Raw genomic sequence first — 23,047 nt, 5'->3', positions numbered from 1 at the left:
TTTTCATGGGCTTGTTGGCCATTTTTATATCTTCTTTAGAGAAATGTCTTATTTAAGTCCTGTGAAAATCGTTCAATTTCTTAATTTTCTTTTTTCTTGTTGGGCTATAAAATTTCTCTCTGTATTCTAGGTACTAGAGCTGTCTTAGTGAGTTTGGGTTATGATCACAAAATGCTACAGACTGGTTGACTTAAACAACACGCATTTATTTGTCACAATTCTAAAGGCTGAGATGTCCAAATGTCCAATATGTTCTGTGTCTGGTAAGGGCCCTTTTTCTGGTTTGCAGATGGCTGCCTTTCTGTATTTTCACATGAAGAAGAAAGATGGTTCTGGTCTCTTCCTCTTTTGATAAGGACACTAATCCTGTCACAGGATTCCACCCATCTTCATGGATTCATTTAAACCTAAACATCTCCTATAAGCGGTACCTGCAAATACCATGTAATTGGCACTGGAAGACAACACTCAGTCCAGAGTAAGATGTTTGTCAAATACATGATTTGCAAATTATCTTCTCCAACTTTTTAAGCTGCCTTTTCAGTTTCTTAAAAAGTCCTTTGATGCACATAGGTTTTTAGATTTTATGAAGTCTAATTTATCTTTTTTTTTCTTTTATTGTTCATGCTTTTGGTCAGGTCTAAAATTCCTTTTCCAAATATGAGGTCATGAAGATGCATTCTTATACTTTCTTCTAACAGTTTCCTAGATTTAGCTCTTGTATTGAGGTTGTTGATGCATGCTGAGTTGTTTGTTTCTATATGGTATGAGAGAAGTTCCAACTTCATTCTTGTGCATATGGATATTCAATTGTCCCAGTACCACTTGTTGAATAGACTGCCTTTATTCACTGAATGGTCTTAGCACATTTGTATGAACACTTAATTACATGCCATTGTTCTATATGTCTGTATGCCTTTAGAGGAGAATCCATTACTTGCCTCTTCTACATTCTGGTGGCTGCCAACTCTCTTGGACCTATAGTTGTGTTACTCTACTCTCTGTTTCTGTAGTTACACTGTCCCAGTTACACTGTGTCCCTGCTGTCTGTGCCTGCCTCAATAAGACACTTGTGGTGGCATTTATCAACCACCCAAATAACATAACCCAGGTTAATCTTTTCTTCTTATAATCCATTCATTTATCACATCTGGAAAGATGCTTCTCCCAGAGAAGGTAAGATTGACAGATTGACAGGTTAACAGTTAAGATTGAAGGATTAGGGCATATCCATATTGGGGAGAAAGCCTTTTTCACTTTACAATGGCTTTGTTAGATGTCTTGACACTTGAGGGTGTTTTCACTGAATATAGAATTGGGCATTGACAGTTCTTTTCTTTCATCAGTTGAAGAATGTTCCACTTCACCCCACAACTACCACAGTTTCTTTTTAAAAATCTGCTGCCATTCAAATAGATTCTCCTATACTAATGTGTTATTTATCTGACTGTTTTCAAACTTTATTTTTGCCTTCAGTTTTTGTAAATTTGACTAGGAAATGCCATGATATATATTTCTTTTGGCTTATTATGTTTTAGAATTTCAGCAACTCCTTGTATCCAAATGTTTCTGCTTTTTGCCATATGGAGGAAGTTTTCAGCCATGACTTCTTTATGTTCTTGTATAAACTTGCCCCCTTTCTTTTTTACTTCTAGAACTCTGAGTAAAACTCTTCTGTTATAGTTTCAAAACCCTGAGGTTTTGCTAATTTGTTCCAGTATATTTTCTCCTCGTATTTCAGAATGTGTAATTTCCATTGTTCTATCTTCAAGTTCACTGAGTCTTTCCTCTGTGCTTTCCAATTTGCTGTCAAGCCAATTTAGCTTTTTTATTTTGGTTATTTTAACTTTTAATCCTACAACTTCCAGTTATATATCTTATATGAATTTCCCGAAGCCTTCTATTTATTTGCTGGCACTTAAAACATTTTCATTTGTTTCAAACGTGTTTGGAACATCTCACTACAACATTTGATGATAGCTACTTAAAATATTGTCAGATAAACCTAGTGTATATGTCATCTCCGTGACAGAATTTTAAATTTCTCTTTTCTCATTCAGTTTAAGAACTTCCTGGTTCTTGGTATAATATGTGATATTTTATTGAAGTTTGGACATTAGTGGGATTATTATTTAAGATTGAATCTTTTAAAATATTATATTTTAGGAAGAGTCTTCTGTCAACATTCAAATATGTTTAGGGGAGCTTCTATCTCACTGTTTCCAGAGGAGTGGTGAATTTCCAGATTCTATAATTAGTTTCCTTTGACATCAGAAAGTGGTTTCCTTACTACTGTTTATGAAGAGCAGGGGTTCAGGCATCTTACTGTGCCTGCATCCTGGCTGGGAAGCCCAGAGACTCCTTGTTACTGCCCAAAAAGTTATTTTCCTAACTACCACTGAGATGTGGCCTTGTTACCACTGATAGGTGGTATAAATCCTTATTTTTCTCAGGCCTGATCTCACACCACCACAGTGGAGATGAAGGTGATCTCACTAGTTCTGTGTGGGGATGGACATACATTATCCCCACATGATTTTTAGTGATAATTCAGAGTGGCAGATCTCATTTCTGAGTGGTGGTGAAAGTCTTCAATCACCAGTAGGTTTCCTTTGGAACCACCCCTACAAGGACATGGAAGGGCATTGGTATTGCCGTTTGGAGAGGAAGCAAGTCTTCCCACCTGGTTTCCACAGACACTGGTGAGAAAGGTGTCTTATTATGACTTGGCAAGAGTGGGAATCTAGGCTCTCCACTTGACTTAACTAATATGAGTAGGGGTAGAGGCCGTACTTGTATGTGTGAATGTATGTGTCTTTAATTTGACTGGAGTAGAATGCCCATCATCTAAAAGCCTTCTTCCCCTTTCTGGTCTTTTGGGTATAGAGAACAGACTTTGAGGGGGAGGCTTCCTTTTTTTTTTTTTCCCTTTGTCCTCTGTGCCATTGGGTTTACAATGAGGGGTATATAAGTATCCAGTGTGAGATATATAAGATGAACAAGAAAATTCACTGTTATGTGGTTACTTGGCTCCGAAGATCTCTAGACAATCAGTCTTCTCTACAGTTATTTGTTTTATATATAATATCATGTTTTTTGTTGTACCTAAAGGGGGGAAGAGAAAGTACATCCAGTGAAAGTACCAAGAATTGGAAGTCTCCTAATTATAAAAATTATAAAATTATAAAAAATTAAATTAATAGTAATTTTTTGGAGGGGGTTTACTGTTGTTATGAACATTTCTATAATTTGTAATATACAATGTTCTAATTTAGGTTCTATATATTCTTCAGCTATGGTTTTGATTTCCCATTTGCTTAAAATAAAACACTTAGAATTTTTTCATTTGCTTATTTTTTCCAAATAGTGGGAGTTTTGGGCCATTGACACTCCGACACTCTATCAATTGAACAAACACTGATAATACAAATGGCATAATATTATGTCCCTTAAGAGAAAAAAAAATAAGTAAGATCTAACAGTTCTAATCTGAAATTAGCTTCTGATATTAATTGAGATAAGTTATGTCATAATACTATTCCTAAAATTAATCTCAAACTAATACAGGTCAGGTTATTTGCACTCAATCTCAGTCAAAAGCAACCTAATTCTTTGTGTGTGTGTGTGTGTGTGTGTGTGTGTGTGTGTGTGTATACACACATAAAGAATTATATATATGTATATATATATATACACACACATATATATGTATAATTAAAGTTTTATTTAAAGCATCAAATAATTAAAAGATAGTTTAGCTAATTTATTCAGAGTTAATGGGAAAATTGGAATCCAGAGTGAGAAGCCATGAGTAGTTTCGCTCTGAGGACATTTGTTGATCTAACAGACATGAACTTTGTTTATAATATCACAAACCTTATGAGAATCAGAAATTAAACCCCTCAGGCCAAGGAAGTTACCTACCTGGAGATGCATCCACAGGAGGCCGAAGACACAAAAAGACAGTAATATAAGGGTAAAGATGAATACACATAATCTTTCTTCCACCACATTGTATGGATTAGAAAGCCTACATACCATGGCCCAGAATCCACTAGGAGGGAAATGGCCATTCTGAGATCTTATAACTGCAATCTGACCCTACATGCTCCAAAAAGAAAAACAACAGAAATCTAAAACAAAAGCAAGTCCAAAAATTCAATCCATGTATTTAGTTCAAAGTACTTCAAGTAATAGTCCTACTAGATACTTCTTAGGAGAATAACTCAAATTGTCAACTTCATTTCAGGGGCCTCAGATATTTTGTAGGTTTTGGACTTTTTTAAAAGAAGGAATTGCATCTTAGGCCTCAACCCACACAAATAATATTTTGGTAAAAAGGACACATGGGGAAAAAGTCTAGGCAGACACGGGAAAAAAGAGAGAGAGAGAGAGAATAAGAACAAATTAACACAGACAGACATACAACCATATAGTAGAATGAGCATTGCAGACACATGGGTTATACAACAGTCATGCTTACTGTGTTAAGAGAAATGGAAAAAAAAAAAAAAAAAGAAGTCTATCTTGAAAATTTCCCCAGGAACCAGGAAAATATAAACTCTGACAAGGTAAATTTGAAAACAAAAATCCAATTGATCTTTTGTAAAATACAATTACTAATATTTAAAACTCAGTGGATAGGTTAAACAGCAGAATAGATAATGCTCAAGAAGAATGCTCAGAAGAATCTTCCAGAACAAAAAACAGAGATAAAAAGTTGAGATGAAGATTAAAAAACATGGAGTAGGAAGTGTAAGATGACCAGAGTTGAAAAGGACCCGGATTGAGGCAATATCTGAATATATAATGGGAGAAAAAGTTCTGTAAGTAATATAAGAAATTAATTTAAAATTTCAATTAGCACAACATGCTCCAACCTGGAGAGATATAGAGAAAACTACAATGAGGCACATCTGGGGGAGAAAAAGATAAACAAACAGTAAAGATAGAAAAAAAATTGTAAAAGGGGTTGAGATTATAAAACAAAACAAAACATTTTAAGGTTATTGATGAGATTTGGCATATAATAGAAAAATACCTTTACTCTTTGCAAAGAACTGCCAACATAGGATTTTATGTCCAGGGGAAACTGTTTTTTATGATAAGTGACAAACTAAAGACATTTTTTTCGGGGTGCCTGGGTGGCTCAGTGGGTTAAAGCCTTTGCCTTTTGCTCAGGTCATGATCCTAGGGTCCTAGGATGGAGTCCCACATGCAGTTCTCTGCTCAGCAGGGAGCCTGCTTTTTCCTCTCTCTCTCTGCCTGCCTCTCTGCCTACTTGTGATTTCTATCCATGAAATAAATAAATAGAATCTTAAAAAAAATTTTTTTAAAAAAAGACATTTTTTCAACCAACAAAATTAAAGAGTTTGAGAACATCAGATCATTAAAGGAGATTCTCAATAAGATACTTTAGGCAGAAGGATTGTGATTCCCAATGCAAAATATGTGAGGTAAAAATAAATAACAATTTGGGGGAAAGGTAAACTTATGATTAAATCTTAATAAATGTTGAGTGGATAAAACAGTAAATATAATGTCACATGGAATGTTTCAAAAGAGTTAAATAAAATAATCAAAATACCATGGGGATAATAACATAATGCTGGGAGTGAGAAAAATAAAATTGTTTAAAATCCCTGATCTGTCTGGAATATGTTTAAAGTACTGGCTAAACCTGACACAGGTAATTTAAGTATGTGTGTTGAATATTCTAAGACAACCACTGAAAATACATGGTATACAATCTCCAAATTAGTAGAGGGGGAAAATGAGTGGTAAAACATTTAATACAAAAAGAAGTCAACAAAAAAAAACCCAGAAAACATGGAAAATTTGAAAGAAGTAGAACAAATGTTATAAAATATTATGCTTACTGTTTGTATTAATGAATAATGACATTACAGTTCACATTGAATCATGCAGGGATTAGGGACAATAACACCATGCACAGTCAAAATCTACTCATAGTCTACTATTGATTTGAATCACTACCAAGAACATAAATAATCTGTTAACACATATGTATTTTTATGTGTTATATACTGTAGTCTTACAATAAAGTAATCTAGAAGAAAAGAAAACACTTAAGAAAATCATAGGAAAGAGACAATATATTTATAGTATTGTACTGTAAAAAATCCACATATAAGTCGACCCATGCAATTCAAACCCATATTGTTTTAGGATCAACTGTAAATGCAAATTATGTAGTAAATAAAAAAGATTAGATTTTTGAAATGTCATCCATGTGCTCTCTAAAAGAGATATATCTAAAAACATATACTAAGGGTTTGAAAGAAAAATGTTGATAAAAGGTAAATTGTGCAAATACGATCCAGGAGAAACCAATATAACTTTATTAACTCAAATAGAATAGACTTTAAGGTGAAAAAGTAACACTAAACAAAAAGTGTCCCTTTTTAATAAAAATTTAGTTAATACAAAAATAAAAAAAAATTAATTTCTATGTACTTAATCATACAATCAGAAAAATTTAGTCCAATACTTAACAAAACTGCAAGGGAAAATAGACAAATCTACTACCATAGAGGAAGAGTTCATTTAATTCCTTTCAGGGGGCTCCTGGGTGGTTAACTTGGTTAAGCATCTGACTTTGGCTCAGATCATGATCTCAGGGTCTTGGGATCAAGCCTCATGTCAGCTCTACACTCAGCAGGGAATCTCTCTCTCCCTCTGCCCCTCCCTATTGCATGCTTTCACTCTCTCTCTTTCTCTCTCTCAAATAAATAAATAAAATCTTTAAAAAATAATCCTTTCAATAACAGAATGAGCCAAAATAACTACCAGTATAAAAAAAATTAATATAGAAGGCAAATTTAAACTTGACATACCACATGTGGATCCACGTGGGTCAATTTGTTCAAAACTGAGTTCTTTGGGCTGACCTAAAACAACTGATCTTCTCCAGAACTCCATGCAAATAAATTTTAGCTGAAGTGCTAACCAACTGATCCTTGTGGAATTCTAAGGTTGGAGGCTCAAGCCATTGGTTCAACATATCACAGATTTATAAAAGCAAGGCTTAAACTCCAGGTTCCTGATCATGTCAGGGATCACATAACCATGAATGCTTAAGTGGCAACACAGAACTTGGAGCCAAGGTTAGCTGTCTTATACTGAAGGTCTACTAACTGGGGCCCATGTTTTGATTATTTATCAGTGATGCAGCCTAAAACCCCTACATAATTAAATATGCATCTATATCTATAAATATCTATATGCATATTTTGCTATCTCTTGCTTCTCTATCTAAATGCTTATTGCCCAAAAGAGGTATAGTGGGTGCTGTGTTCCTGTTTGCTCTTGTTTATAAAAATATGTAGAAAACACATTATTTCAAGCACATACTTAAACATTTACAAAAACTGCTGCGCTGGTCATAGGCATGTCTCAATAAATTTCAACTACTTTAAATCATACAGAACATATCTGATAATGATGCAATTAACATAGAAATAAACTAAAAAATAACTAGGAAGATTCATATATTTGAACATTTTAAAATAAAATTCTAAATAAATGATGTGTCAAAGATAAATTTTGGAAATATGTTTAAGTGAACGACAAAAATATTGTGAAAAGAACTTACATGATAAAACTAAAAATAATTAGAGGAAATAGGCTTATATGTATTTATTTGAAAAATAGTATTGAAATTAATGAGCTAAATATCCATTTCTAAAAGCTTTAAAAAGAACTGCAGTACAAACACAAATTATACATAAGAGATTAATAAAGTTAAAAATATAAATTAACGGCATGGAAAACAAATACAATGGATTGGATCAACAAAGCCAAAAGTAGATATATTTTATTTTATTTTATTTTTTTAAGATTTATTTATTTATTTATTTATTTATTTATTTATTTATTTATTTGACAGAGATTACAAGTAGGCAGAGAGGCAGGCAGAGAGAGAGGAGGAAGCAGGCTCCTGCGGAGCAGAGAGCCCGATGTGGGGCTCGATCCCAGGACCCTGGGATCATGACCTGAGCCGAAGGCAGAGGCTATAACCCACTGAGCCACCCAGGTGCCCCAAAAGTAAATATATTTTAAAGGCATATTAAATTTCCAGGTTGTTCTATAAGGAAGAACTAAAGCAGAAATAAACAATGCCAGGAATGAAAAAAACAGGATATTGATAAAAGGATTTGCAAATTAAAACAACTGTGTTATGAATATTTTGAACTTAACTTGAAAATATAGATGAAATTCTAAATAAAAAAGACCTTATAACACTCAACACCCAAAAAGCAAATAATCCAATTATGATATGGGCAGATGACATGAATAGATAGTTCTCCAAAGAAGACATCCAGATCATTAATAGACATATGAAGATGTTCAACATCACTCATAATCAAGGAAATGTAAATAAAAACTATAATGAGATACCACTTCACACTTGTCAAAATGGCTAAAATCAACAACACAAGGAGCAACAAGTGTTGGCAAGGATGTAGAAAAAGGAGAACCGTCTTGCACTGTTGGTGGGAATGCAAACTGGTGCAGCCACTCTGGAAAACATATGGACGTTCCTCAAAAAGTTAAAAAAGAACCACTCTATGATCCAGTAATTACACTGCTAGGGATTTACCCAAAGAATACAAAAAATACTAATTCAAAGGAATACATGCACCCTGATGTTTATAGAAGCATTACCTACAAGAGCCAAATTATGGAAACAGCCTGTGTCCATGGATGGATGAATGGATAAAGAGGGAGACAAACCATAAGTGACTCTTAATCTCACAAAACAAACTGAGGGTTGATGGGGGGAGGGGGGGGAGAGCGGGGGTGGAGTTATGGACATTGGGGAGGGTATGTGCTATGGTGAGTGCCGTGAAGTGTGTAAACCTGGCGATTCACAGACCTGTACGCCTGGGCATAAAAATATATTATATGTTTATAAAAAATAAAATTAAAAAAAAAGAAGTAGTGTATGTATGGAAAGGACTATTACTCAACCATAATGGAATATTACTCAAAGATAAAAAAGAATGAAATCTTGTAATTTACAATCACATGGATGAAACTAGATTGTATTTTGTTAAGCAAAATAAATCAGTCAGAGAAAGACAAATACCATATGATTTCACTCATATGTGGAATTTAAGAAACAAAACAAATGAGTAAAGGGAAAAGAGAGAGAAACCAAGAAAGAGACTCTAACAATTTCTATATATGAGACCATGTTATTTACAAAAAGATCATTTTATTTTGTCTTTTCCCATTTTGATGCCTTCTATCACCTAAGTGTCTTGGCTAGACTAATACTGAGCAAAAGAAAGAAAATAAAATTGCATATGTACAATATTATTCCATTCATGTAAATTTCAAAATCAAACAAAATTGACTTATGTTGTTTAGGAATGCATTGATAATTCAGGATTTGTTTTTTTCTGGTTGGGGTGAGAGAGAGGTTAAGTTAGGTAAGGGTGTCAAGAATGGGGGAATTCCACATCAGGCTCTCTGATCGGCAGGGACCCTGCTTCCCCGCCCCTCTCTGCCTGCCTCTCTGCCTACTTGTGATCTCTGTCTGTCAAATAAATAAATAAAATCTTAAAAAAAAAAAAAAAAGAATGGGGGAGTTCTAGGGTTCTGACAATATGGCTCCATTTCTTTATCTGAAGGGTGGCAAATAGGTATTTGCTTTACTGATATCTGTTTAAGTTTGCATATTGATTTTATGTCCTTTTATGTAAGTATATTTCAGAACAAAAACAAGGTAAAAATACACTCTGTGTATATGCTGATGCCACCAACTGCTTTCTTGACCTTTTGCACCCATTTGCTTTTCAACAACTTCCTGCAAATAGGCACCTAAAAGTCCACACACTCAAATCTTTATTTCTATCCCCCTCTCTATCTTGTCATTCTCTCAGCCTTTCTAATCTCAGTCAATGACAGTATTAATTCAGAGGCTTGAGCTAAAATATATGTAATCACCTAGGATTCATATTTCATTCATGGGACACTTTCAATGCAGTGGAAAATCCGTCTGGCTCTGGCTTAAAATTCTCTCTTGATGCTGCCACCACTTATCATTTCACCATTACCTTCCCTGAATCACACTCACATGTCCTTATGTGACTGCATTCTACCCACTGAGTTATCAGCACACTACACCTCTTCATTCACTTCTCTGAACATTTCCTGAACCTTGACATTGCTTTGCCTTGAAGAAACCACATCTTTAGCCTTCTCAAAAGCTGAGTGCTTTCTTTTCATTCTTTTTCCAGCTTCATTGAGATAGAGCTAACATATAACATTGTATAAATTTAAAGTGTACCACTGTCCAATGTGATGATTTTATATATGTATATATTGCAAACGATTACCACAGTAAGGATAGTTAAGCCCCCTGATACCTCACATATTTAACCTTTCCTGTGAGCATGTATGTGTTGACAACTTTTGAGATCCACTCTACTAGCATCTTTCAAGGATACAATACAGTATTGTTAACTATAGTCATCATGCTGTGTCTTAGATTCCCAGAACTTATTCCTCTTATAACTGGAATTTTAAACCCTTTGACCACATTAAACCATTTTTTTTCTCACTCGCACTCCTGGCAACCACCAATTAGATTTGTTTCTAAGTACTTTATTGTTTTTGATGCTATAGTGAGTGAGATTATTTTTATTATTTCTTTTTCAGATAGTTTGTTGTTACTGTCTATAAGTATAACTGATTTATGAATGCTGGTTCTGTATCCCACAACTTTACGGAATTTACTTATTAATTCTAAGAGTTTAATTGTGGAGTTTTTAGGACTTCCTATGTATAACATCCCGTCATCTGAAGACAGAGACAATTTTGCATCTTTCTTTCTGGTTCAGATTCCTTTTACTTCCTTAAATGTCTGGTAAAATTCATCCATGAAAGGATCTGGTTCTGGGCTTCTCTTTGTTTGGAAGTTTTTGTTACTGATTCAATCACCTTACTTGTTACTTGTCTATTCAGATTTTCTCTCTCTTCCTCTTCGATCTTGATAGGTTATTTATTTCTGGGAAAATATTCATATCTTTGGGCTGTCCAGAACTTCCTCTTACTATACTTACTCTTAGCCATTAACTTCGTTTATTATTTCAATGAGAAAATAGAAGTAATTGCAGGAAAACTATGAGACTCCTCCCATAATATAATCACCCATATGTATCTGGATGCTTAAAATTTCCATTCCTTTCTGTTCCTGTGGGTAAATGATCCTTGAGTATTTTTTTCATATACTGCTTGCCCAATTGAACAGCCTATTTTATAAAGGATATTTTTAAGTACATTGGCTGCTTTACAATTAGATTGTCTCTTTCTCATTGATATACAGATAATCTTCATACAATCTGGATATGACTATTTTTTCAGCATTTCCAGTTTTTTTGCACTATGCATTGAATGAAATTTTCATTTTTTTCCATACTCTATCCAGTGTTCACAACACCATTTACTGAAAATATTATCCTATTTTTATTGCTCTAAAAAGCTACCTATGAATGAATCTGTTTCTAATCTCTTAATTCTGTTCCATTGGTCTAATTACCTAATTTATGTCAGTGCCATATTTTGTCTTAATTACTGTAGCTTTATGAGAAATCATTACATTTGATAGGACAAATCCTTCCAACTAGAAATTCTTGGTGAGTGTTTTGGCTTTTCGTCTAACTTTGCATTTCTGTATTGCACTGGTTTTACATTCCGCCCTTGATCATGCTGTTCTGTATCTTGGTGGGATGATTTCTATAGATATAGCAGAAGCTTTTAGGTCATCCAACTTCTAGTTAGGGTTAGCCTCTTGGAGACATAGCCAATTAGAGTGCAGGTGGTGAGTGAAATTTTCTTCATTTTCCTGGCCTCCTCATTTTCAGGTTTTCATTATTTGGCTGCATTGCCCTACCTAAGGTCCTGGTTCTAATAAGCATTTCTCTCATATAGTTACCTATTTCAGAGTTGGTTCAATAAGAGTTTCCACTCCTTGACCTTTCAAGAAACTGCACTGGAGGTATAACAACAGCAGATAAAAAAGAACATAGCTTCAGCCTACTATTTCATAGTAGAAATACATACATAAATTAATTAATATGCCATCTTCCTTTCTCTTTGATTCTTGTTTAAGAAGATGAATTTTGAGAATTATAAATATGGCTATAATGCAGGTGTTTGGTACAAACTAACAAACTAACAAAAAAGTGATGAAGTACAGAAGATTGTGAGGAATTTCATTTACAGGCACTGACTGAGTTATCTACTTTTCCTATGGAGCAATATAACACACTGGGTTTTTCTGACATGACAAGTAACTAAAGATGTATATATGTGATTTAATTTATATATACATATATTTTTTTCTCCTACTTCCTTATTTTTATTCTCTCCTATTCTTACATGCATTCACTTTTTTTTGGACTTACCTGAAATTTTATTGTAAAATATCTGGTCCTTTCTTAAACAAATTGTATAGGTCAATCAATAATGTAAAAAGAAAAAGAGGTATTCAAACATTGTCCCCAAGTTAGTAGATTTTTAAAATGTATTTTACACTGAAGGAAATGCAGTTTGTAAAAAAGAAATCAACTATTCAACCAGTGAGAATTAGTTTCAAGGTAAAGTAACTTAGCAATGTAATCATCTGTCTACCCAATGTTTACAATGTGAAGGGCTGCCTGATTTGTTTGTGCGGTTATTTCTGAGATGCTAAATATGATTAGAATGAATTCTCTCTCTGGGTGCTTTGCATGTCATAAAACAGAGATGCACTGACTACTATTAGAAAGTCAAAATCTATAAATAAATTTAGAGTTATAAAAAATACTGGGCACTGTGAACATTTTATTATTCAATATGTTTTTTGCTGGTGGCATAACTACTTATCCCAAAAGATCCATGTTACTCTAAACCAGGCAAACATTTAATATCTAATACTTTAAGGCTCCCTTTATATAAGCAAATGTTCTTAGACACTTAACAAATAAAGAATATAGATCTTTGCAGAAAGCATAAAAACATAAGATGTTGGGGAAAAAAAAATGCTTCTGAGCTCTGGAGGAAACCAGGGAATACCAGAGTGGAAACATTTCTTCCTCCCTTCCCTTTCCCTTCTTTCCCCCCTCTCTTTTACCCCCCCTTCCTTCCTTCCTTCTCCCTCTTTCTTTCTTTCTCCCTCTTTCTTTCTTTCTCTCTCTTTCTTTCTTTCTTTCTTTCTTTCTTTCTTTCTTTCTTTCTTTCTTTCTTTCTTTCTTTCTTTTCTTCCCCTTCCTTTTTTTGGGGCCAAACTTGATAAACTTAACATAGAGTTGTTGAGTCTATGAACACATTGCCAAATGCATGTGTACAAAAGAGAATTACAGAGATTACTTCCCAAAGTTACCTATGGAATTTTTTTTCCTTCGAGTGGTTTTGCTTGACCTTCCAAATTCTGTACTGTCAGCAACAAGATAAAGAATCATGTGGAAGAGATTAGTAAATCTCCATTTGTTCTTTTAGTTGCTTCAGTTTTTTTTTTAAAGATTTTATTTATTTATTTGATAGACAGAGACCACAAGTAGGTAGAGGCAGGCAGAGAGAGAGGAGGAAACAGGCTCCCTGCTGAGCAGAGAGCCCGATGTGGGGCTCGATCCCAGGACCCTGGGATCATGACCTGAGCCGAAGGCAGAGGCTTTAACCCACTGAGCCACCCAGGTGCCCCTAGTTGCTTCAGTTTAATATCTGTTTTTCCAAGCTTCCAGAACTTCTAATCTACAATTTGTCTTTTCCTAGGAAAAGCAGAGTGGCATTTTGACAAGAACATGACTCTGAATTGAAAAGATAAAATTTCTGCATATTGTAAACTTGCATATAACCTTAGACAAATCACTTAATATTTATTTTCTTTTAATTTACATTGAATTAATTAACATATAGTATATTATTAGTTTCAGATGTAGAGTTTGGTGATTCATCAGTTGTGTATAACACACAGTGCTCATTGCATCACTTACTATTTCTGAGTCCCAGTTTTCTCATGTGTAAAGTGGAAGTTACTGGATCTCTAGTATTTTAATAATTCATTTATTGTACATATTTATAATATTAATATTTAATATATAATAAGGGATTATATGGGTATATAATATTTTGTGAAGATTATATGAAATAACATATACAAAAGTCCTGTCACATAAGAATCTGTCCTTTTCTGTTTTCTCTATTGTTTTAATTTTATTTCTTTAATTTTTCCTTCCCTCCAACAAGGATCAATTAAACACAGATTATATGCTTAATTGACAAGTGTCAACTGTAGTAGATCATGCCCCAGAACCTAGGAGATAAGTTGCTATGGGCAGGGCATAACTTGCTCATGAAGAGAATAAAAACTGTGAGCAAACTCAGGTCTGAATTACAAAGCCACTCCTGCCCAAGCTCTATATAGGAAAGGGAGTGGGGTTGCAACTATAGCCATTCCAAATGGTGCTCTATAATTTACTCACCACATTAACTTGATTTCACGCATTCAACAAATACGTAAGTGCCTCTCAAGATTAAGGCCTTAGATGACAGTGAATAAGACAGACTTTGGGTCAGTCTTCATCTCAGAGGAAACATAAGCAGAAAACAATAACCACCTGATTTCTATGAAAAGATACATATCATGCAATAGTGGATCTGAGTGTGTTAGTTAATTAAACCTGCTAATATAATATTGAAACAATATTCATTTTAGGTCATCCTTATTTGCCCTTAATTTTATTATGTTACAGGCATTGTGATTTTAATGCTCAAAGATTTAACTCTTAATTATTTCATGCTTAAAATGTGTTTTTTTTTTTTCATGCCTTTACAAAGTCCGTAGTAGCCACATAGGTTACTAGAAGAAAGCTAGAAAACTCATTCTCGGTGGCAAATCAGTGCCCAAGATATTGAGCACATGAGCACATATGCCCTGTGAAAGTCAGACACTGAGAGGCATGTATGTGCTTTTTTCTTTCTAACAACAAAAAAAAAAAAGAGAGAGAGAGAGAGATTTAGTCAGTTTATAAGAACATTGTAAAATCTGGAAACCTGAAGGGAACTAAGATGAACTTTTTGCTCATCTCTTTTTTAATTTTTTATTAACATATAATGTATTATTTGCCCAAGGGGTATAGGTCTGTGAATTATCAGGCTTATACATTTCACAGCACTCACCATAGCACATACTCTCCCAGTGTCCACAACCCAGCCACCCCATCCCTCCCACCCTTCCAGCAACCCTCAGTTTGTTTCTTCTGCTCATCTCTTAAACAGAGTATTTCCCAACTTACATATGCACACTCCCCAGATACTGATATCAGAGAATTAACCTGCCCAAGTTTATAACCTTGAAGTTTCATTAGTACATTTTGAAGAAACAGCTTGCCTATTTGTTACTGAGTAATTGACACAGATATTGTTCTCTGATAATATTATTAAATATTATCATTTCACAAAACTCAGAATAATAATCATAGACTAAGAATCATAGCTATGAGTTAATGATCAACCCAAGGTATTTCTTTTCCTTACATCATCCATTCAATTTAGGTATTATTAGACTTATTTAAAGTTGTAGTAATTTTTTTTTCTAAGACTGCCAATTTGATCTTATTCTGAACCTGAAAATGGAGTAATTATTGTTCTACCTTCCTCAGGAGAGTTCCATTTCACATTAGTTATCCTGGCATTCCATCTGGACCAACTTTCATACCAAAAGTGTCCTGTTTTGGACCTTAGTTACATATGGTCATCCTATGACAATGATATGTAACCCAAATCACAAATTCAGACACCTAAGATATTAATTAAATCTTATAAATGCAACATGTTAAATAACTAATCAATTTTAAAATAAGAGTTCTTTAGGTTAGACTATAAATAAACTTGAATTGGCAGCACAAAAGAGACTGGCTTTCACATGAGGAAAAGCTACAGGTTTACATAAATTGAAACTCAGGATATAATTTTATAAAGGAGATTAGATATTATGTCTCCGGACTTTGTAATTAACAAGCTGTGTGACCCTGACAGGAATCATTTTACCTAAGCATTGCTCCTTCATCTGTAAAATGTAAAATCCACATTGCTGAATGGCACTTTGCGTGTTAGGCATGTTAGAAAATCATGCTTTAATTCTCACAATAGACTGTTGAGCTTAAGACTAGGATTTTACATTTTACAGATGAGTAAATTGAGTCATCCACAACTCTCTTCACAGATGCATTTAATATGTGACAGAGCTCAGATTAAAACCTAGTTGATTCCGATTACAAAGTCCTTTTAATTAGGACTTTAAAAGGATTAACATATATGAATCCCATCCAAAGATAAAATTAAGTCATACTGAAGCCTATTTGTATCATGTAGGTTATGCCAATCACTGTGCTTTATTCTTTGGAGGATGCAATGGTGACTGCATTCACTTCTTATTTCTTCCCTAGTTAGGGAAATAAGGCACAAATGAACAAGCAATAGAAATACATGAGAGCTTTGCAAGCACAGAGGGTAGAGTACAATAGAGCCTTGCATTCAGAAGTCCAATGTGTGATTCATGCGTAAGAAAGGTATTAAATAAATAACAACTGGTAGGATTAAAAGTTCAGGTGAGAGTTTAGCATGAAAAGAAAGGAGAGCAGAATGCTTCAGTTGAATTTGCATAAAACTCTTAATGTGAGGATTATTCTAAGAAGGCCTACTAGTGTTTTGTACTGTTTTTGCTTTTGTCAGAAAATCTGAATTTAGCAATAAACCAAGAAAAGACTTAAATTTATTTATTTGTCACATAAAGTTTAATATGACCCTTGGAAAGGATTTTTCCTTGTTTTACGAAAGGAGGAACATTTGATTTACATAAATTGGAAGAAGGAGCTATGTGGGTATCTGAGATGAGTATACATTCAGTGATCAAGCTGTGTGGGGAAAAAAAAAGTAAAACATGCATGTGTGTATGTGTGCATGTGTGTGTGTGTGTGTGTGTGTGTGTGTGTAAAGGGAAAGTGACTAATGCTGTTTGCCATTTTACACATATTACTCAGAGTATTTACTACAACCAGCAGAATATGTCTATCATTAGTTTACAGGGGAGGAAATGGTTAAAAATGAATAAAAAGGATTCAAATGAGCAAGTCTAATTCCCAACTCATGTTCTTTACCTGTTGCACACTTCTCTTTAAATGGGAAATAATGGGATTAAGGCAATGGCTCCCACCTCCCTGCCCACATCTGTTCTACCCCTAAATGCATACCTTCAGTGGTGGTTTTAGATCTGTGCTCTCTCTATCTCCATATCTCTCTACATGCAAATATGTGTTAAGAAACTATGTACACACTTGCACACACAACATGCATATGCACACATGCACAGAATAATTTCCTCTTTTCCGACATAGCTCAGTCATTGAATTTCTATGTGTCTCCCAGATGGCCTCATAGCCTCCCCTTTCAATTTGTGTAAAACAAATAAGCAAAACCAACCAAATAACAACACAAATCCTACAATCTGTTTCTTGATATGGTAGAATCTTGTGACACAGGTAACAGCATTTTCTCTGATAATACATATTTTTTCATCAAATACAAGGCATAACTATATAATTGTTAGAGATCCTGCACTTGTGCTTTGGTGGGGGATGGGGAGACTTTGCCTTAGCGGTTTAAGTGTGCTTGATTTCCCTCTCTCTTTTGTTTGCTTCCTATATGCAACTGGAATTCAGTGTAATTCCTTGTTCAGGCCTCTCTGACTTTTACATTTCTATGGATTTTTATTTGTCAGCAAGCAAAATACTCTGCCGAATAGGATTCTTGCCTTCCTGTGTTTTTAATTGAAATCTAATATGTTTTTCATTAAAAAAAAGAGACTGGAAAATGCAGCTTTTATTTCATTTTCTTGTTTTTTTGTTTGTTTTCTGAATAGGGGGCCATAAATCTAGTATATGAAATCTAATTTTATAAATATCTGGATCCAAATTAATTTAGGAATCTGTAACAGATGTTATTTTAAGAAATGGAAGTAGACAAAACAAAACCTAGTAATAGCACTTCAGTTTCCAGTCATGGTGATTCTAGGTGTTGTTTTATTTTCCACAAGTACTCATGGGCTTGGAAAGCAGTTTTGTGGAATGTGAGCTTTAAATTCAGAGATTTAAACTACGAGGTTTAAGGGAATTTACTAAAACGCCCAAGGCACTATAACCTATAAAAAGTCAGTTTTCTTATTTGCAAAATGATGATAAAATACCGATTTAATAGTAAGAAAATATGTGATCCATGGCCACAAGAGATGTGTGCTTAATATATTTTGCAATCACCAAGTCAGGGAAGCTAGGTGATGATGCAGAAATGAACAACTATGCAATTTCAATTTCTTGAAACAACAAAGGATTTTTTTCTTACTCATGTGTCATGTCCATTGAAAGTGAACTGGGGGCTCTGCTCCATGTCATCTTCAGCCTAGAACACAGTCTGTGAGAACAATGTATCCCTGCAATATTGCTAGCCTGCATGGCAAAAGGAAAAATACATGACAATCACGATTGATAAACAGTCGAAATATTGTTGGCGCTTTTGTTCACATGACATGGGCAGAGCTTCAGAAGAATGAAGGAGTTTAATCTTAACATGTGCCTGGAAGGAGAGAACTAGAATACTGGAAGGTCTGTAAATATTTCTACATCTCCCTGATCCACCATTCCCTGATCGTAGGAGTCTCAGTAAGATGGACACAGTTCCACAGGTGAATTACAGCTGCCAGAAAGCTGGACTAAAACCTCTTCAGTGGGATACCTGGGTGGCTCAGTGATTAAAGCCTCTGCCTTTGGCTCAGGTCATGATCTCAGGGTCCTGGAATCGAGTCCCGCATCGGGCTCTTTGCTCAGCAGGGAGCCTGCCTCCTCCTTCTGTCTCTCTCTGCCTGTCTCTCTGCCTACTTGTGATCTGTCTGTCAAATAAATAAAAAAAAATCTTTAAAAAAAAAAAGTAAAACCTCTTCAGCACGTCTGTAGCAACAGCAGTTCACTACTGCTCACACACTACCTTTTAGCTCAGAACAAAATTCACATTAAAGAATACACATTTTTGCTCATAATTCAGTCTAATATGAAACTACAAAGAATACTAGAATACATGACACTCGTAATGTGCATTTTCTGCATACATCTTAAGTTTCTTGATCATCAAAATGTAAAACTTTTGCAATCCTAAGTCCAGCAGGAGATAGAGAGTCAACTCACAGAGACAAGGGGAAAATATTTGGAAATCATTGATCTAAGAAGGAACTTATATCTTGAATATGAAGTGTGCTTACAACTTAATATGAAAGCATATAACATGATTTTTTAAAATGGCCATATAAATGACCAATTAGCAAATGAAATGAGAATCCAATATGATTAGTTATTAGAGAACTGAAATTCAAACTCAAAGTGAGAAACCACTTCACACCCACCAAATGGCTAAAAATAATAATGAAATAATAATAATAATAATAATAATAATAATGATGATGATGATGTTTTGGCAAGATATGGATAAATTATAATCTTTAGAATTTTCTGGTGCATATGTAAAATGGTACCATTTTTAATGGTACATTGGAAAACAGTTTGATATTTTCCCAAAATGTTACACACAGAGTTACAATAAGACCCAGAAATTACACTCTTAAGTATCTATACAAGAGGGCAAGAACATATATTCACACAAAACACATGTTCATGCATTGTATGATTCCATTTCTATGAAATACCTACAACAGGCAAATCTATAGAGATGAAAAGGAAATTAATTTTTCCTTGGGGTGTGGAGGCATGGAAACTTACTGCAAATAGACATAATGTTACATTTTGAAGCATTAAAAGTGTTCTAAAATTAGATTTTAGTGATGTAGACCCAAATCTGTAAATATGCTGTAGTCTACTATATATTAAAATAGATAAATTATATTGCATGTAAATTATACTTTAATAAAACTGTTAAATCCAACAGATGTTTTATTTTTGGTCAGATACTCCTTTCTATCATTTATTAGTAGATCTATTCATTAAATATCTATTCTGTTGAATCCCTGGTACTATTATGTTGATTTTGTTCAACTCAATTATTTGTGCATTTAAAACTATAATTTAAAAGCCACAAATGAAGCAACTTCTATCTGAATTTGTTGACCCAAAATAATCTGATAGAAAGGAAACCATTTAAATGAAATCTGAATTTATCCACAGAATATTATCAGCTTGATTTCTGAATGTTAACATATTACTATTGAATTAGATCACTCTTCATTGCATGTTAATCGGAAATAATATAGAACTGTGAATGGAAGTCCCTGAGGAATTCAAGAATCTGTCTTCAATATTTATGTGCACCTGCTGGAAATTTCAGAATCCTGGAGGGTAGAACAGAGGATAATTCTTCCTTAATCAGTGCACAATCTTTTAGAGTATTTCTACTATTGTTTTTTTAAAGATTTTATTTATTTATTTGAGAGAGAGAAATAGAGATAGTGAGAAAGAGCATGAGCAGGGAGGAGAGGGAGAATCAGACTCCCGCCAAACAGGAGCCTGACATGGTACTGTATCCCAGAACCCTGGGATCATGGCCTGAGCCGAAGGCAGATGCTTAACCAACTGAGCCACCCTGGTGTCCCAATTTCTATTATTTTGAACCAACTTATTGCTAGGTTCTACCCGAGAAACAGTGACAAATAAATTCTTTTAAAACTGTTCAGCTATGGATTTTTAAAAAGCAAAGAACATAGTCCCTCCAAATGTGGACACACACACCCACCCAGACACAATCTATCTAGGTTAAAAAGACACATTTGGAGTCTCATAAGATATAAAGAAAATATTGGCTATGATTAAAAATAATACTTCACTGAGTATATCATTTAGGTAATTTCCCATTAGCTGTTTTAAAAAAGAATTCAAATTTGACAAAAAAAATTCTTTGACTTTATTATTTATACTGTAGATCCATTTACTCTGGCAAAATGTACTAGAAATCAATTAAATTTGCCTTGACCTACATCACCCATACACAGTTTTTTAAAAATGTAGTAGTTTTTTTTTTTTTTTTTAAGATTTCATTTATTTCTTGGACAGACAGAGATCACAAGTAGGCAATAAGTAGGCAGAGAGGCAGGCAGAGAGAGAGGAGGAAGCAGGCTCCCCACAGAGCAGAGAGCCCAATGTGGGGCTCTATCCCAGGACCCTGGGATCATGACCTGAGTCGAAGGTAGAGGCTTTAACCCACTAAGCCGCCCAGGTGCCCCCCCTTTTTTTAATGCAGTATTTACTTCAGGGGTACAGGTCTGTGATTCATCAGTCTTATATAATATCCAGTGCTCATTACAACACATACCCTCCCCAGTGTCCATCACCCAGTTACCCCATGCCTCCACCACTCTCCCCTCCAACAACCTTCAGTTTATTTCCTATGATTAAGAGTCTCTTGTGGTTTGTTTTCCTCTCTGATTTTATCTTGTTCCATTTTTCCCTGGCTTCCCCTATGACCCTCTGCCTTGTTTCTTAAATTACACATATCAGTGAGATCATATGATAATTATCTTTCACTGATTGACTTATTTCACTTAGCATAATACCCTCTAGTTCCATCCATGTTGTCGAAAATGGCAAGATTTCAATTTGTGATGGCTGCATAGTATCCCATTGTATGTGTATATATATACCACATCTTTATCCATTCATCATTGATGGACATCTAGGTTCTTTCCATAGTTTGGCTATTGTGGACATTACTGCTATAAACATTAAGGAGTGTGTGCCCCTTCAGGTCACTACATTTGTATCTTTGGCGTAAATACCCAGTAATGTAGTTGTTGGGTCATAGGGTGGCTCTATTTTCAATATTTTGAGAAACCTCCATACCATTTTCCAGAGTGGCTGCACCAGCTTGCATTCCCACCAATAGTGTAGGAGGGTTCCCTGTTCTCTGCATCTCTGCCAATATCTGTTGTTTCTTCACTTTTTAAGTGTAGCTATTCTGATTGGAGTGAACTGATATCTCATTGTGGTTTTCATTTGTATTTCCCTGATGCCAAGTGATGTTGAGCACTTTTCATGTTTCTGCTGGCCATTTGGATGTTTTCTTTAGAGAAATGTCTGTTCATGTCTTCTGTCCATTTCTTGATTGGATTATTTGCTCTTTGGGTGTTGAGTTTGATAAGTTATTTATAGATTTTGAATACTAGCCCTTTATTTTATATATCATTTGCAAATATCTTCTACCATTCTCTTGATTGTGCTTTGGTTTTGTCGATTATTTTCCTTGCTGTGCAAAAGCTTTTTATCTTGATGAAGTTCCAATAGTTCATTTTTTGCCTTTGCTTCCCTTGCCTTTGGTGTTGTTTCTAGGAAGAAGTTGCTAAGGCCAAGGTCAAAGAGGTTGCTGCCTGTGTACTCCTTAAGGATTTTGATGGATTCCTGTCTCACATTAAGGTCTTTAATCCATTTTGAGTCTATTTTTATGTGTGGTGTAAGGAAATGGTCCAGTTTCATTCTTCTGCGTGTGATTGTCCAATTTTCCCAACACCATTTGTTGAAGAGACTCTTTTTTCCATTGGACATTCTTTCCTGCTTTGTCAAAGATTAGTTGACCATAAAGTTGAGAGTCCATTTCTGGTAGGTTCTCTATTCTGTTCCATTGATCTATATGTCTATTTCTGTGCCAGTACCATACTATCTTGATGATTACAGATTTGTACTAGAGCTTAAATTTAATAATTGTGATGCCACCAGTTTTGTTTTTCTTTTTTCAACGGTCCACTTGCTATTCAGGGTCTTTTCTTGTTCCATACAAATTTTAGGATTATTTGTTCTAGCTATGTGAAAAATGTCAATGGTATTTTTATAAGGATTGTTTTGAATGTGTAGATTACTCTAGATAGCATAGACATTTTCACAATATTTGTTCTTCTAGTCTGTGAGCCTGGAACACTTTTCCATTTCTTGTGTCTTTCTCAATTTCTTTCATGAGCATTCTATAGTTTTCTGAGTACAGATCCTTTGCTTCT

This window comes from Lutra lutra, chromosome 3 (genome assembly GCF_902655055.1).
Source record: "Lutra lutra chromosome 3, mLutLut1.2, whole genome shotgun sequence".
Classification (NCBI taxonomy): domain Eukaryota; kingdom Metazoa; phylum Chordata; class Mammalia; order Carnivora; family Mustelidae; genus Lutra; species Lutra lutra.
This window is presented reverse-complemented; position numbering follows the sequence as displayed.